General features: G+C 35.8%; 1 protein-coding gene across 14 annotated transcripts in view; it reads left to right on the top strand.

Annotated features, from left to right (window-relative positions):
- The window catches only part of Cep112 (centrosomal protein 112), a 607,347-nt gene that overhangs the window by 74,916 nt on the left and 515,551 nt on the right, over positions 1 to 16,880 (top strand). The window contains exon 1 of one of the 14 annotated variants that reach the window (XM_063241692.1): positions 5,378 to 5,398. The exons of the other annotated variants lie outside the window; for them this stretch is intronic. The gene's annotated coding sequence lies outside the window, so the exon portion shown is untranslated. Of the gene's footprint in view, positions 1 to 5,377; positions 5,399 to 16,880 lie in introns of those variants that run through there. 14 annotated transcript variants of the gene reach the window in all.

The raw sequence follows: 16,880 nt of genomic DNA, 5'->3' as shown, positions 1-16,880 counted from the left end.
CTCTTATTGACTTGTAGGTTTGTGTTAAGAAGTTTGCCATGATTCTGATGGGCTTTTCTTTATAAGTGATCTGCTTCTTTTCTCTAACCACTTTTAATATTTTTCTCTTGTGCTAAATATCTGGAATCTTCATCATTATATGTGTTGGTGTAGTTTTATTTTGGTTGTAGCTGTTTGGACTTCTGTATGCTTCATTATTTGTATGTCAAATTCTTGGTTTACACTTGGAAAGTTTTATGGTATTATTTCCATGTAGTTTTTTTTTAAATAGCATTTGTGCTGTCTCCAGATTTCTTGTTGACCCCAATAAATCTCATGTTATTCTTACTTGCTTCATTTTATAGTTTTTGGATTGATTTTTTCATAGTCTCTTGCCATTTTTAAAATACCTTTCTTTTCATGATCACTAGCTTCAATTCTGTATTCAACTGAAATTCTAACCTCTCCATTCAATCTGTTGCATATATTTTCAATCAAGGTTTTAATCTCTTGGATTTCTGCTTGAATCTGTTTCATAGATTTCTTTTTTTTTTTTTTTTTAATTTTTTTTTTTGTGTGTTTTTTCGTTTTTTTGGTACCAGGGATCGAACTCACGACTGCCTGCTTGCAAGGCAGGCGCTTATGCCGCTGAGCTAAATCCCCAGCTGTTTCATAGATTTCATTGCTTTACTGTGTTAGGGATTTTTGTATCTGTCAATTTTCTTTTCTTTTTTTTTTTTTTTTAAATTTTGAAAAGGATAAAACCAAATGAGAAAGAAAACAAATATGGGTCATTCAAAACAAAAGGAAGGACATAGTACATGATTAAAACCACAATACAAGGTCATCTACAAAGGATACTATGGGGGCTGGGGATTTAGCTCAGCGGCATAAGCGCCTGCCTTGCAGGCAGGTGGTCGTGAGTTTGATCCCCGGTACCGATAAAAAGGAAAAAGACAAAAAAAAAAAAAAGGTTACTATGATGTCTCTTGTTATCTTCAGTAGAATTGTCTATATCATCACGTATAGTAAAATTGAACATAGCAATACAGGACAATATCAATAAAAACAAAACATTGGAGATATTATAGGACTTTAAAAGCAGGTCAAACCAGAATGGGTATCCTAGTGAATCTTATCATCTTCAGAGTAGTTGCCTATACTCTCAGACTTGATGCTATCAAACATAACAGATTTGAATAAAATCAGTTCAGTCAATACAAAACAGCAATCTAACAAATGAGATTCAAATAAGATCAGTTGTAATCAGACAGTGTAAGTAATACAGGGCTTCAGATTAAGTTAATAGGAAATTAAGGATGATTACCGTAGTATATCCTGCTATTTTTGGAATAGCTGTCTGTGCCCTCAAATCTAGTACAAGTAGACAAACTGGAACAGAATATAATCCATCTAAACAGAGCAGTGAGAGTAATATTGACTTTAAATTCTAATACACTATTAACAATATCCTCTGCCTTCCTTTTTTAGACAGTTCCTCATTTTTCACTCCTATAGGGTGTACCACACATTTTGGGTCCCACCAACTCTCTCAGTTTTTAGTTCTCCACTGCACAAAAGTGTCAGTCTTTCCAACCTATCTGCAGGTGCTGGTCGAGTTGCCCTATTTCTCTCTGGTTCCCTGTCACATAGAGCATTGTTTTCTCTTCTTTGACTTTTAGTCCATAAACCCTCTTTCAGATTGATTATATTTCCTATACAGAGCATCTCAGTGGACCCATCTCCTGATCTACTCTGCTTGTGTTTCTTTTTGTTAGTGTGTCAAGGCCATCTATGTTAGAGATTCTAGCCAACCTTCTCTGCCTCATCTCTGCTATCCTAGTTTTCTGCCATTGGTTGTCTATTTTCTCCTTCATTCCACTGTCTGCCCCATTCATTGAGGTCTCTCTGCCACCGTTCCTGAAACCTTAGGTTTTTTTCCCCTCTCCTTGTAGAATATCCTTCAGTATTTTTTTGTAGGGTTGGATTGGTAGTCACGAATTCCCCCAGTTCCTCTTTGTCATGGAAGCATCTTGTTTATCCATTAAATTTGAGAGATAGTTTTTCAGGGTACATCAATCTGGGTTGGAGATTATTTTCTTTTAGGGCTTGGAATACTTCAGGCTCTTCTTGATTTGATGGTTTGTGTTAAGAAGTCTGTGGTGAGTTTGATGGGTTGTCCTTTGTAGATGATGTCTTTCTTTTCTCTGACAGCTTTTAATATTCTGTTCTTGTGTTGAATTTCTGGGATCTTGATTATTGTATGCCTGTGTGTAGCTCTGTTTTGGTTGTAGCTGGCTGGAGATCTGTATGCCTCATAATCTGAATATCATTTCCTTTTCCTCTACTTGGGAAGTTTCCTTAATTATTTTGTGAATAACTTTTGTGTTTCATTTGTGTTTACCCTTGCTTCTTCACTCACATTTTTTATTCTTAAGTTATAGATCCTCTTGTCATCCTCTAGCCTTTGTATTGTTACTTCCTGGTTCCTTGTTTTTTTTTTTTTTTGGTCTTTTTCGTTTTTATTGGTACCAGGGATTGAACTCACGACTGCCTGCTTGCAAGGCAGGCGCTTATGCCGCTGAGCTAAATTCCCAGCCCTCCTTGTTATTTTTAAGAGATCTTTCTTTGTGCAATCACACACTTTCTGTGTGCAAATCTGTCTTCAAGGTTTGATAGTCTATGTTTAGTTTCTTTCAAGCAGTTTTGCCAGCTTTCAATGGAGTGTTTAATTTCCTGGTAATCTCTTTGTATCTGTTTCATGTATTTTAGATTTTTTATTTTTCATTAAAGGTTTCCTTCCTTTTTCTCTGTTCCTCCATTTGTCCATCTGTGTCTTCTTGAGAGGCGCTTAGCATTTCTTTTATTAATCGTCTATCTTGCTTTACTTGTTTTAATATTTCTGTTTTGAGTTCTTCTATAATATCGTGAAGATATTTATTTATGTCAGCTGATGCTGCTTCTGATACTGCACGTATGCTGCCCTCGATGTGTTTTCTTCCCTGGACCAATATTAGTTGGGTTGAAGGCTGGAGACTTTTTCTTGTTTCTTTCTCTTGTCATGTTTCTAGTTTCTTCCAGACAAGTGTATAGTGGAGGTCCCAGGCCCTTTCTGTATTGGTTACAATTACTCTTAAGCCTGCTGACTAGGGATTGCTGCCCTCTCTAGCTGCTGTTTATCATTGAGGTACAAGTAGGGGCTGTTCAGGCTGGCCCCTCCCCTCCGAGCTAGTCAACCACTGGGGGTCTTCACCATGTTAGTGTGTGCTGCTTGGATGGTTGGGTTTGGGACAGCTTCAGGGGCATCTTCGTCCCAGGCTCTTGGGTCCCACACATGGTCGAGATCCAGCCCAAGCTGTTACCAATCTGCTCTGAACCAGGAGAGGCCAACTGAAGCCCTTACGGTTCTGGGTATGCCCAGTTGCCAAAGGTTGCCCAGCTAATTACCCCCTCCTATGGGAGGACCAAATACCAAACACTCACGCTGGGCTGGTGCAGATTTCCACGCCCGCTCTATTCTCTGTTGTGATGGGTCCCCCACTGAGGTCCTCAGGCCAGCTGCGCTTAGCATACCATGCAACTGGCTCTGGTGAGAGTGCATCTGGCTCCAGCCTTCCATCCATGTTTTTCTTTTTTTTTCCTTAGTTCCTCCAGAGTCGTGAAAATCCCTCTCCTTTCATCTGATCTTCTCCATGATGTTAAATTCTAGCATCTGAGCTGTTTTTCTCAGAGAGGCTCTTTACCTTACTACTTATTGATCCACCATCTTCACAGCAGCCCTCTGTCAATTTTCTAAGGTCATCTATTCTTTTACGTGTGTCTTCTCTAATATTTTTGATTTTAAGCATTTTCTTTTTGTACCTGTGAGATTATTTTTTCTATAGCCTTTTCACTTTTATTTTCCACTTCTGTTGCTACCATTTCGGAAAGTTCCAGTGTTTTACTTCCGATTTCATCTATTTCATTGAGTTCTGGGCTTGTTCTAGGTGGGATGGGAGTCTAGGGTTCCATTTTGCTTTTGCATCTTATCATTTTCTATTTTTTATTTCATTTTTTTCTATTGATGTTTACTGATTTCTTATGATATATAGCTTTATCACTAGTATCCAGGCTTCCCCAGGAGCTTTCTGTTCTTCAGGGATTTCATCTAGTTGTAGGTAATTTTTGATAGCTATTTTTGATAGCTACAAGCACCTACTTTTCCAGTTTGTAAAGGATGCAAAATTATTATTTGGGTGAGCTGCCAGTTGTTTAGTACTGGGTTGTGGTGATGATTATGAGCCCATATGATCACAGTTGTCATATAGGTGAGAAAAACTGCTTATAACATATATGACATCCTGGTGAAAGTAGTACTGTTAATAATAACAATAATTCCAGGTATAGCTTAACTACATAGTTTATGGTAACCTTTAACCTGCTATTTCTGTTCACAGGAGCAAACTCTAAGGTTATATAACAAAATCAAACATATACTGTGCACTTGTATGCAGTGATTTTTCTCCTTACTGGAGTGATTTTACCCTTGTAGAAGGATTCGGAGGATGGTGATTAAGATTTGTAGGGCACTAAAGTAATGAATGAGGTCAGAGACAGTAGAGTCAAGGCTGGAGGTTGAAGAACAGTCACACTTGAGTTTTGGGAAACTGGATGGAAAAAATGAAATAGAATGAAAAGTAGTAATAAGAAAGGACATAGACAATGATTACTCATTTGAAAGTTTAAACTCTAGAAGTAGTTGAGGACAGAGATGAAGATCAATTGAATAAAACAAAAAAGAAAAATCAGGAACCTAAATAAAAAAGGAATAAAGAAGATGAAAAAGAAAAGAAGAAACAAAAGTAAATCAGAGGAAGAAAGGATAGAGAAAGAAACAAAAACCCAATACAAAAATAGCCACAGAATATAAAACAAAACAAGACAACATATAACTAGACAGGAAAACGATAGCAAATCAGGCAAAGAAGAATAAAAGTAGGGTTTTTACCATTGAGTGTTAGATTTTGATAAAAGATTTTTCTGCATCTATTGAGATGATCATGTGATTCTTGTCTTTGGCTCTGTTGATATGGTATGTTTATTGATTTGTGTATGTTGAACCATCCCTTCATTCCTGGGATGAATCTCACTTGTTCATGGTATATAATCTTATTGATGATTTGCTGCATTCTGTTTGCCAGTATTTTATTGAGGATTTTTACATCTATGTTCATTAGGAAGATTGGCCTGTAATTCTCTTCTTTGGTTGGGTCTTTCTCTGGTTTTGACATTAGGGTAATAGTTGCTTCTAGAATGAGTTAGGGAGACTTGCTTCCCTTTCAATTTCATTGAAGAGTTTGAGGAGTATCAGCATTGTCTTTCCTAAATTTCTTGTAGAATTCAGCTGTAAATCCATCAGGACCTGGGCTTTTCTTTGTTGGTAAGGTTCTAATTACATTTTCATTTTCATTAACTGAATTTGGATTATTCAGCAGTGTTATATCTTCTTGAACAGCTTTGGTGGTCCATATGTTTCTAGGAAACTGTCCATTTCTTCTCTGTTATCAAATCTATGAGAGTAAAGGTTTTCAAAGTACTTATTGATCTGTATTTCCACAGGGTCTGTAATATTTTACCCTTTGCATTTTTTATTGCATGGATTGAGTTTTTGTTTCCTCTTTTTGATGAGGCTAGATAGGGATTCATCAATTTCATTTATTTTTTTAAAAACCAACTTTGATTCATTAATTCTTTGTATTGTTTACTTAGTTTCAATTTCATTGATTTCTTCTCTGATCTTTATAATTTCCTACCTTCTTTGGGCTTTGAGCTTGACTTGTTCTTCTTTTTCTAGAAGTTTGAGGTGCAACACTAAGTTGTTTATTTGTGTTTTTACATTTTCCTGATGTGGGAATTTACCTCTATAAATTTTCTTCTGAGGACTGCTTTCATTTTGTCCCAGTGTTCCAGTAAGTTGTATTTACATTTTTGTTCAATAGTGGATATTGTTTAATTTCTTCTGTGAACCACTGACTGTTTAGAAGAGTGTTATTTAATTTCTATGTATTTATGAGGTTCTTGTGGGATTTTTTGTCATTAATTTCCAAGTTTATTGTGCTATGGTAAGATAATATGCATGAGATTATTTCAATTCCTTCGCATTTACTTAAGCATATTCTGTGGGATAGTATTTGGCCTATTTTAAGGAATGAGCCATGTACAGCTGAGAAAAATGTGTATTGTGATGCTGTACACATCGACTAGGTCCATTTGTTCACAAGTTTGATTCAGTTCTGTTATTTCTTTGCTGATTTTTCATTTGCTTGATCTGTCTCTTTGTGACAATGGGGTGATAAGGTCTCTCATTATACTTTTATTATTGCTTATTTGATTTTTCATGTCTATTAAGGTTTGTCTTGCATGGTTGTGCGCTCCTGTATTTGGTGCATAAGTATTTATGATTGTAATGCCTTCCTAATCATGTTTTCCCCTGACCAGTATGTAGTGACCTTCTTTATAACTTTTGATCATTCTTGGTTTGAAGTTTACATTGTCTGCAAGCAGAATAGCTACATCTGATTTTTTTCTGGGCTCCTGTGACATGGAAAATTATTTTCCATCCTTTGACTTTCAGTCTGTGAATTTCTTTTTGAGTTAAGTGTGTTTCTTGTACACAGCTTAATGTTGGATATTGTTTCCTTAATCCACTCTGCCAGTCTATTTCTTTTTATTGGTGAGTTGAGGCCATTTACACTCATGAATATAACTGATATGTACATTATCTTTGCAATGTTATCTTTCTGTTGTTGGGTTCCTACTTTTTTTGTTTAATTATTTATCCTGCTTAGCCGATTCCTTCTGTTGTTGTTTTTGGAGTTGTAGTCAACTTCATCTCTTTCTAGAGTATCTTTCAGTAGTCTTTATAGTATTTGTTTGGTGGTCATGAATTTCTTCATTTGTTCTTTGTCATGTAAGCATCTTATTTCTCCATTGGTTTTCAAAGATAGTTTTGCAGAATACATCAGTCTGGATTGGAATTTGTTTTCTTTCAGATCTTAAAATACTTTACTCCAATTTCTTCTTGACTTGAAAGTTTGTGTTGAGAAGTCTGCTATGGTTCTGATAGGTTTTTCTTCATAGGTGATCTGTTTCTTTTCTCTGATAGCTTTTAGTATTCTGTTCTTTTGTTGAATTTCTGAGTGTCTAATTATTTTATAAATGGGTGAAGATTTATTTTGTTTATGGCTAATTGAGGTTATACACGCTTCACTTACCTGTATATTAGAATCTTTTCCCATCTTTGGAAAATTTTCTGCTATTATTTCTATAAGCAGTCTTCTTATGCCATTTGTGTGGACCCCTGCTTTTTCATCAATACTAATCAATCTTATATTGTTTCTCTTTGCATCATCTTGCAGATGTTAAATTGTTTTTGGTTTCTTGTTAATTTTAAGAGATCTTTTCTTTTGTGATAATAAGCTTCCATCCTGTCTTCAAGTTCTGAAAGTCTGTCTTCAGCTTCATTGAATTGGTATGGCCAGCTCTGAATATCACTTTGAATCTGTTTCATGCATTCCAGTTCTGTCTTATATTAGTCATTCAAAGTTTCCATCATTTTCTTATGCTCCTTTATTTTTTACCTAGATCTTTGTTAGATACTCTCAACATTTCTTTCATAATGTTTGCCATTTCTTTTTTTACTTGGGTAATTATTTCTGGTCTGATTTCCTCTATGGCTTCATGGAGTTGTTTATTTATTGATTTGCTATCATTTCAGAAAGTTGAGTAGTGTGATTTCCAATGTCATCCATTTCAGTTTCTCCTGAGTATGTTTTTGGTGGGCGTGAAGACTGACACAGCATCTTCCTCTTTTATTTTGTCATATTCCTTAGGACCTGTGCAGCTGGCCAGGCACTCCCTTGATGGATTGCATTGGGATGTTGGACCGAGCTTTGATCCTCTGACACCCATGCTACTAGATGGGGAATACTCCTGAATTATGGTGCCAAAGCCTTGTGCTGTGATGGACAGAGCTTGAAGTCTTCAGGATCCATTGACTAGGCTGGTCACTCCCTGATGGCAGCTCTGGGGGTCTGGGCTGGTTAGTGCTTGGGATATTCAGAAATTAAAAATTTCATTGAAAGCTGGCCAAACCATGACCTTTGAGGCTGGCCAGATGTTTTCCCAATTCAGTTGTTTTGTTTGTTTTCTGTTTTAGCATTTGTGGCTTCTTTGGCCTACTACCTATTTCTTCAGGAATAAGCCACAGTATTACTTATGGCCCCTGGGTAATACAGGTATTGGCATACAGAGAAAATCAGTTGACAGAACTGTATATGTTACCTTGGCTATAGGAGTTAGATCAACAACAACAGTGGTACCAGGTATAAACTGTCTACTGAAAAAGAGCCAATCATGAACCACCCATAAGCAGAGCAATGAGCATAGGATTTTAGTGTGGACATTTAGGCAATCCAGATAATGGCCTGTAGTAAGACAGAATACTTACTTTCTGCTAGATGTAGGCAGCTGTGCAAAAGCTGAAGCAGAGAACTGGAATCAATGTTTATCTCTTTCAAATCTACCCACTATTGTCACACCTATCTAACCTGTCCTCCCACCACAGAATGCAGGGCCCTTCATCTTCATAGCCTGAGCTTGAGCTCCTAGGGCATCTCAGGAGTTTTCTGTGTAACTCTCACTCTCTCTAGACTTGTCTCTCACGGATGTCTCTTATCTAGTCTGGGGTAGGTAACACTTCAGTGCTGAAGTGAAACTCTCCCCGTAGGTGTTGGTCTTGTCCTTAATCAGGTCAGCTTTTGGTTTTCACCTTTGCCAACCTGTGTTCACAAGAACCGTGGTGCAGAACCAGCAAAGATTTTGTAGTTGGGCATCTCTTCTCCCTCTTTCATACAAGGCTCAGTAGGTGGTTGGTGGTATTGGGGGTTGGCCGGAGCTCCCGTTGTTTCTCAAAAGGCATACAGCATGAACATGAAACTGGTGCTGGCAGAGACACTGGGGCAGGGCCTCTCTCCTCTCCCATGGGCTTGGGAGGCAGCTGGTATGAGCTGTAGTGGTGTGGCTGGGGCAGTAAGCTTTCTTTTCTTATACTTTTCCATATTTTCATTGAATTGATCATCATCATGAATTTTAAGAATTTATTTGTTGAAGAACAATCACTGGGCCAATCAGTGGACTGATCCAGAATTACATACTCATGATGTAGTTACTCTGAAAGCCTCACCTGTAAGTGTGTGAGGCTATGGGAGAGACATATAGATAAAAACTGTAACAAGGAGATGTATTTTAACAAATTTTTACTCTTTATTAACATCATAACCATAGGAATATCCTGTATAGGTCTTGATGTAGTAAGAAATAGAGAGGAGAGTGAAAGCTTCAAATATAAAAACAAAAATGAAAAACCCACCAATGCATGCAGAGAATTTAACAAAACCTGTTTGTATTTATGTTTGTGCTTTATATAAATTATTTTTGAATATGATATATGAACAAATTCTAAAAATTAGAAGAAAATAATAGCATGCAGTTTTTAAATATCACTTCTTTTAAATGTGTTAAGTTCTTAGGTGATTAAAATTACTGTTCAGTAAAATTCCATAGATTTCTAATCCTCAGGGGTAAGATAACATCAGAAAGAACTTTTTTGTGCTAAGATACGAGTAAAGATAATAGGTCATATTTAGTGTTATGAAATATCAATTATTTTGAGAGTAAGAGATATTGAGGTATTATAATTACTAATATGATACTGTCCTCTGATTAGTATCTAACAAAATTCTTTTGAAAGATTAATTGTAACATTTAGGTATCTGAGTGAGTCCTGATTATTTTATAAATCACTTTTGCAATTTGATGAATGCAAAAACATAGAAAAAAAGTGTGACTAGGCAAATAGATCATTCAGTTGTTGCTGATAATGTCTTGGAAATAGATTGGCTGTATACTGCCAAATTTTACATAAATTTTATTATATAATTTACATATTTTACATAAATTACATAATTTTACATCTTTTATACTATATGATTGCTGTGTAGGTATAATTCATAAAGTCAAATCAATAATATTTCAGTAACATTACAGTGGTTACACTGTAAACTGTATTGAAAACTTGTAGAGTGATTTTCTGCATCAAAATTTTACTTTTATTTTTGTGATAGGATCTTGTTATGTTGCCCAGGATGGCTGAGGTCATGCAGTCCTCCTGTATCTGCCTGTGTGGATGTTGTATATATAAATGTTTAGTACACTTTATCCCTTACAGATTGTTACGGTGCTTTATTTTGAATTTTTTACCAAATGTTAAAATTTGTTAATTTAAATTTTAAAATGCATCAGTTTGTTTGTTTATTTATTTATTGGTACTGGGAATTGGACACAGGAACTCGCACTTAACAGGCAGATGTTGCATCAATGAACTATATCCCGGATCCTAAGTGTATCACTGACAATAAGACTCCTGCTTCTCTGTAGGAGTAATGTTGAGCAGAGCTGATTAATACAACATTTGGAAATGTTTATCTTAAAAAATGAGTTTGAAGTTTGTATTGAGTAAAATAAACTAATGATATTGGTAGTTTTTCTAAAATTTAACTAGTTTTACTGTAAAATATCTTTTTACGCAAGGAGACTTGCACATTAAATAGGTAAGCATATCTATCATGCTTATGCATTTTGCAGTCCTGTCTAACCTAAGAGTTATTCTTTGAAGTAAATACTTCAGAGGAAATGGGGCCCAATGGACTATATAAATACATTTTCTTAAGTTTTAGGTATAAATTTCAGGAATTAAAAATAAGCCAGCAGATTTTTCATAGAATATCTTGGTATATACTCTTAGTTCCGTGACATTGGTCCTATCTTCTTCATTTTCTCTCCTCCTTTTTCTGTAATTGGGTTGCTTATCTCTGATGATTCAAGTACTGCGTGCGTGGATCATTGGGTTATACTGCCTGTAGATTTGATAAATGAGGCGAGGTTTTCCTCTTTCTACTTAACCCAGTTGATTCTCATCATAAACATTTTTGATTTGGAAAAACACCCTAGAAATGTATTTTAGTTCCCAATTAAACTTTAACATTAGAAGACTGGTAGATGAGAATAAGGTCAATAATGGTTGATTTTAGTAATAGAGTAAGATAGTGTTCACTTTTTTGTGTCTCTGATCCAAAAGCATTCACACTGAGCTACAACCTCAGATCCCCTTTTTAAATTTTAACATAGGGACAGGATCTTGCCAAGTTGCTAAGTTCCTTAGGCTAAGCTTGAATTGCAATCTTCCTGCCCCAGTCTTCCAAATTGCTGGGATTACAGGAATGCACCATCATACCCAGCAACATTCACTTTTTTATCTGTCATTTTTAGAGGAGCTTACCTGTTTATATTCCTTTACTATCACTCTATCTTATCGATATAGATCTATTCTGTTAAGCCAGGTCTGTGGAAAGCCAGGTATACTATGACTCTAATGGGCAGAGCCCAGTCTACCAACTGTGGCATGCTTTTAGCTTTGATTTGCTTAAAGTATGACCTTTATAGTATTTCATCTGGATGTCCACCTATCACAAGTTGTTAGGAAAGTATCTCCATGCAGTCTCTTCGGTATCTCCCAGCCTTGTTTATATGTTATGTTTTCTGTGTGGTAGCAGCTCTGGTTTGTTATTGATTCACTACATGTGTGTTCTAGCCCATTTGCCTGTGGTCAAGGAGTATCAGAGGATTCTGTTCGGCAGATTATACCTTTGTCATATCTCATACTAAGATTCCAACTGCTCTGAACCTAGACCTCTGCTTTCTCAGTTCATTAGGTCTACTTGGACTCTAGTTATTGTAAAAAGCAGAAAAGCCAGAACTATGGTGGGACTCAATTCGTTATGATCACATTACATACTGACTGTTCTCTGATACTTGAGAAGAGTTATTTCGTTTATACCTTTAATGATTGTTAACAGTGGAAGTTTGGTACTGGTAACTTCATTATGGTTTGTGAAGATTTCCAGACTTTCAAAAATTTGAAATGCCGTGGATCTTTGACTTAAAACTCAGTTTGTTTGTGAGGGCTAGTTGTAACTCAAGTTGGTTGTAAGTCAAGACTGTGTTTCCCATAAGAAATAGTGGAAATACCCATAATGCATTCCAGACCTCCCAAAGTACCTCTTACCTAACATTTTCATAATAAAAAAAATGGTTGTATAATGTGCATAATTTACCAGAAACACCAATAGGTTTCCTAGCATATTCATCAAAAAGTTATAAAATATGCCTCATTTACCAGAAACAGTTTAACCATTCAAATTGACGCCTTTGGCTTGCCCGAAGTGAGGATGAAATGGAAGGTTATTTGGAAGCAGAATCCCCTTCCATAAGAACATCAAGAATCTGGCTCTCTGGTGTCTTTTCTCTCTTTGGGAGAGTCTGTATCCCATTAGGACCTGCTTCTGGCTAATTGGATCTCAGTCTTTTCAGAACTAAAAACTAGTCTAAGGTTGTCTGTCTTTTCTTTAACACTATTCTGTAGTATGACATGACATTGTAATAAGCAAGTGAATGAAATGATTGGCTTTTTCTTTTTCTGGATGATCTGCTCTACAATTGTTTATAGATAGCTCTGTCCATTTTTTAAGAATTTCTGTATTCCAGAAAAATTTTGCTGCACTGATTGTTGAGACTCTTCCGCCTCTTCAGAAACCTCAGCTGCCATTCTCTGTTGCTCAGCGAGAGTTTTCTGATATTCCTCTGTAGACAGTTCTTCTGAGTGTTCTTCCACCAGTTTCTTGCCATTATCATTGTCTACCTGCAAGCCCGTAGTGACAGTGTCATCTACCAGAGTCAGTTGAAGGCACAGGCTCCTCCACACAGCCTTCAAAGTCTCTGCTGTATAATTTTAGGCCACAATTTCTTCCAAGAAGATCTCATTTTCCTTAGATACTGACCAAGAATTTCTCAATCCTACACAGGAAAGTATGTTGCAGTGTTCCTTCCAAAACTCTCTATGAATTAAATCTGTTTCTGAGACCACCAGGAAACACTTTAGGAACAGTTCCTTGGTATATGGTTTCTTAAAGTTAACTATGACCTGCTGGTCCATAGGTTATAATAGAGGAATTGTATCAGATAGGAAGAACTTGACTGAGAGCCCCAGGAATTCTTCAGCCAATCCTTCTTTAAAATATCATGGGTGAGCAGGAACATTATCCATGATGAGGAGAGCCTTGAGTGGTAAACTTTTGTCCTTTAGATTTCTTAACAGTAGGACAGAGAGCCTCCCTGATCCACTCAAGAAAAGATACTCTTGTTATCTAGGATTTTGCATTAGATCTTCACATAACCAACCCCTAGCCTATTATTCATAGCTTTATGTTTTCTGTATACTTAGTGGTCTCAGAGTGATAAACCAAGAGAGGCTTTGCCTTGAGGTCGTCACTCACATTGACACATAGCAAGGAGAGCTTAGCCTATCCTTCATAGGCTTGTGGTCTGGCGTTTTGTTCTTTTCCTGAGTAATGTTTGTTCTGAGCATTTTCTTCCAGAAAACACTAGTTTCATCGTAATTGAAAACTTGACGAAAGCAAAAGCATTATTGTTTGAAGTGGTGTATTTAATTTTCAGCAACACTTTTATCAGCACTGGCTGCTTCACCATGTGTAGTTACGCTGTGAACCCCAGTTCTTGCTCTAAAATTGTGGAAACCCCCCCCCTTAGTGGCATGAAATGTTTCCCGATTTTCACTCATTGGTGGATCTGCATTTATAGCCTCATCTTTTTTATCAAATTATGGACTCAGGATATAACCTGCCACCTTTTTGTTTATCCACACTAATAATAGCCTTTTGACCTCATCTAATACTGTTGCTCGTGACTTACTAATTTGAATAACACCTTTAGCAACACTAGGTTTTCATATACAAATCTTTTCTCTGTAAGATTGGCGAGATGGTAGATTTTGACATGCTGTACATATTAGCGAGATTGGTCACATAAATGCCATTCTTGTGTTTCTTCACAATTTCCTTCTTTTCAATTGTGATGGCTTTCTTTACCTTCCTTGTCTTCTCTTTTTTAGGGGTGAGGGGTGGGATTGAACTAACAACCTCACACTTGCCAGGCAGGCACTTATGCTGCTGAACTAAATCTCTAGCCCTTCCCTGTCTTCTTAGCTTCTTTTCTAGCATTTTGGGGACCATTTCAATAGCATTAATTGTAGTGATTATATAAAGCACTGAGCAAAATCATGTTCCCAAATGTGTGTCTGGGCTCAGACTAACACTTGCGTATACTTAATATGCTTTTCTGGCATTGAAAGTCTTTAAAACCATACAAGTGGTGAGCATTTAGGTCATAAATTAAATTTAAAATTCATATCTTAACCCAAGTTGTTCATAGGTGAGACCAGTCATAACATGAGGGTCCACTATAGTATATATTTTTATCCTGAGAGAAAATATTTAGATGTTTCATGTGATTTCTTGGAGGTCAAACTAATTGGAAGTGTTAAAGAATTTTAATTTCAATCTCTTCAGTTAAACTAAATAATTTTTGCTGTGTTCCACATATGTATAACAGCTACAGAGATTTATACATCTATAATATCTGTTTGTACTTGCATGCACATCTAGATCTTGTTTCTTACTAGTTTTATTTATTATATTAGACTATTTGTGTATTCTAATCCTGACAGTTCTTCATGAATTGTGACCTAAAGTACAGGGCAGAAATGTAGAGCCACCCTATGGTATCAAAGTTAGAGTTTCTAGAGAAGAGATTCTTTTCTTAATTTTTTTTTAAAAATTCAGTAGAGAAGCTTTTAAATATTATTTTTACAAGAATTGATGTTCACTGTTTTAACTAGGCATCTAAAAATGTTACATTGAAAATATCAGGACAAACCAATCTTTTTCTAGTAGCATGTACTGAAAAATGACACAAAATCTTTTTCATGTCAAAATTTAGCACATGTAATCATTAAGAAATGTCAGATAAATCTAAATTGGGAGATTCTTCAAAAAATGTCAAGTAAAGAAACCAAAAGAAAGGCTGTTCCAGATGCAAGGAGATAGTGTTGTTATGAGAACTAAAAGATTGTGCATTGGATTCTGGATCAAGAAAAAAATAGTTATAGGAGGCATTATTATGACAATTTAAAAAACTCAACGATTTCTTTTTCATCGATAGTATTATATTTATTGATTTTTATAACTCTGCTATGATTATTAAAGTACACTTATTCTAAAGAAATATACACAGAAGTTTTTAGGAATAAAGAGGCAAAATGTTTCTGACTTGTAAATGATTGAGAAAAGAACATGCAGTCTTTCTCTTTCCAAATCTAGTTACATGTAGATGTAGGTATAGATATAAAATGACGAAGCACATAGGACAAAGTCTATGCAACTGATAAATATCTGAGTGAAAGGTATGTATACAGGATTTTTGAGCTACTCTTAGAGTTTTTCTTTAAGTTTGATGTTACACCAAACAGCAGAATACATCAGGCCACCATAAATACAAAGACTTTGGGAAATCCTTTGGACTCAAATCAGTTTCATGTCATTGAAACCATTACAGGTTGAGATTGCTTCCTTCATATTCAACTGTGTTTTTTTTGTTTTTTGTTTTTTGATTTTTTTTGCCTTTTTCCTTTTTATCGTACTTATGACCACCAGCTTGCAAGGTAGGTGCTTATGCTGCTAAGCTAAAGCCTCAGCCCCTTATATTCAACTGTTATATTGTTTCTAATCTTTACTGTTTCTGCTTTGCTCTCCCCTATATACTAGCTTCATCTCTTTGTCTGGGCTACTGTGCCATTGACTTGACATTTTTCCCTAAAGTAGTATCTGACATTCTGTCTTAGTTCATATGAGGGAGGGAAGGACGAAGGAAAAGTGGGAGGGAGGGAGGGAGGGAGGGAGGGAGAGAGAGAGAGAGAGAGAGAGAGAGAGAGAGAGAGAGAGAGAGAGAGGAGGAGACAGGTGAAGGTGGTGGGTTGGATTATGACAGTCGTGTAGTACAGCTGATCCTCAGAAGCTGAGGGTATGACAGGTTCCTTAGTCTAGAAGGTAGCATTGGGAGAGATATCAATGAGTAATGTCTTATGTATATGGCAAGCTGTGTTATATTGCTTTTGGGGTTATTTTCTTGTTAATGGGCTCCAGAATGCTTCTGTTTAAAGTCTTTCTAGAGTTAGGTCACCCATCACTATTTCTGAAAGTATAAGCAAGAGGCATCATCTGATTACAGCTGAGAGATGAGAAATATTTGGAATTATTTGCTTTCACTTAGTTACAAAATGTCTCCTCTTTTATAAATGGTAATAAAAATAGTTATGACTTTGTTATGCACTCTTCATTTTTAAAGTTTTAGTACTTAGTTTTGATATGTTGATTTGGTCATTTGTGTTTATTTTCAGTTTATATATTTTTTGTATTTGAAGCAGTAGGTGAAAATATAAAATGCATTTCAAAAATTTTTAAGGAAATATTTTGATAGTACATTTCTAACATTTTAAAAGAACTTTTTTCTGAATGTTGTAGACTAATAATTTCTGCATACCCTATTTTATATCCACATGGTGCTGTGAATATGGTTACTTAAATTATTTCATTGAATATAATTTTTATAATCCATTTAGGTAAGCATAAGTTTTCCAGAAAAAAATAAGAGTATCAAAGTAATGGCCTGTCCAAGGTTTGCTATAGTTACTATGTGGTACATTTAGAGTTAGAAATGTCAGATTCCATTGTGTATATTCTTTTAAATTATATTCTTTTAAATTGACAAGAATTAAGGGTCCAAGTACACTTACACATGAGGTAATTAATTGTTACACTTCTAAAATCTGTTGCCACTTTTTTTCTTAAAATTCTAGAATTCACCCATTTCCTACAAACATTAGTTTTGCT

The sequence above is a fragment of the Cavia porcellus genome, unplaced genomic scaffold (assembly GCF_034190915.1).
Source record: "Cavia porcellus strain 051 isolate PalLab524CR breed Dunkin Hartley unplaced genomic scaffold, mCavPor4.1 scaffold_32, whole genome shotgun sequence".
Lineage (NCBI taxonomy): Eukaryota > Metazoa > Chordata > Mammalia > Rodentia > Caviidae > Cavia > Cavia porcellus.
This window is presented reverse-complemented; position numbering and strand designations above follow the sequence as displayed.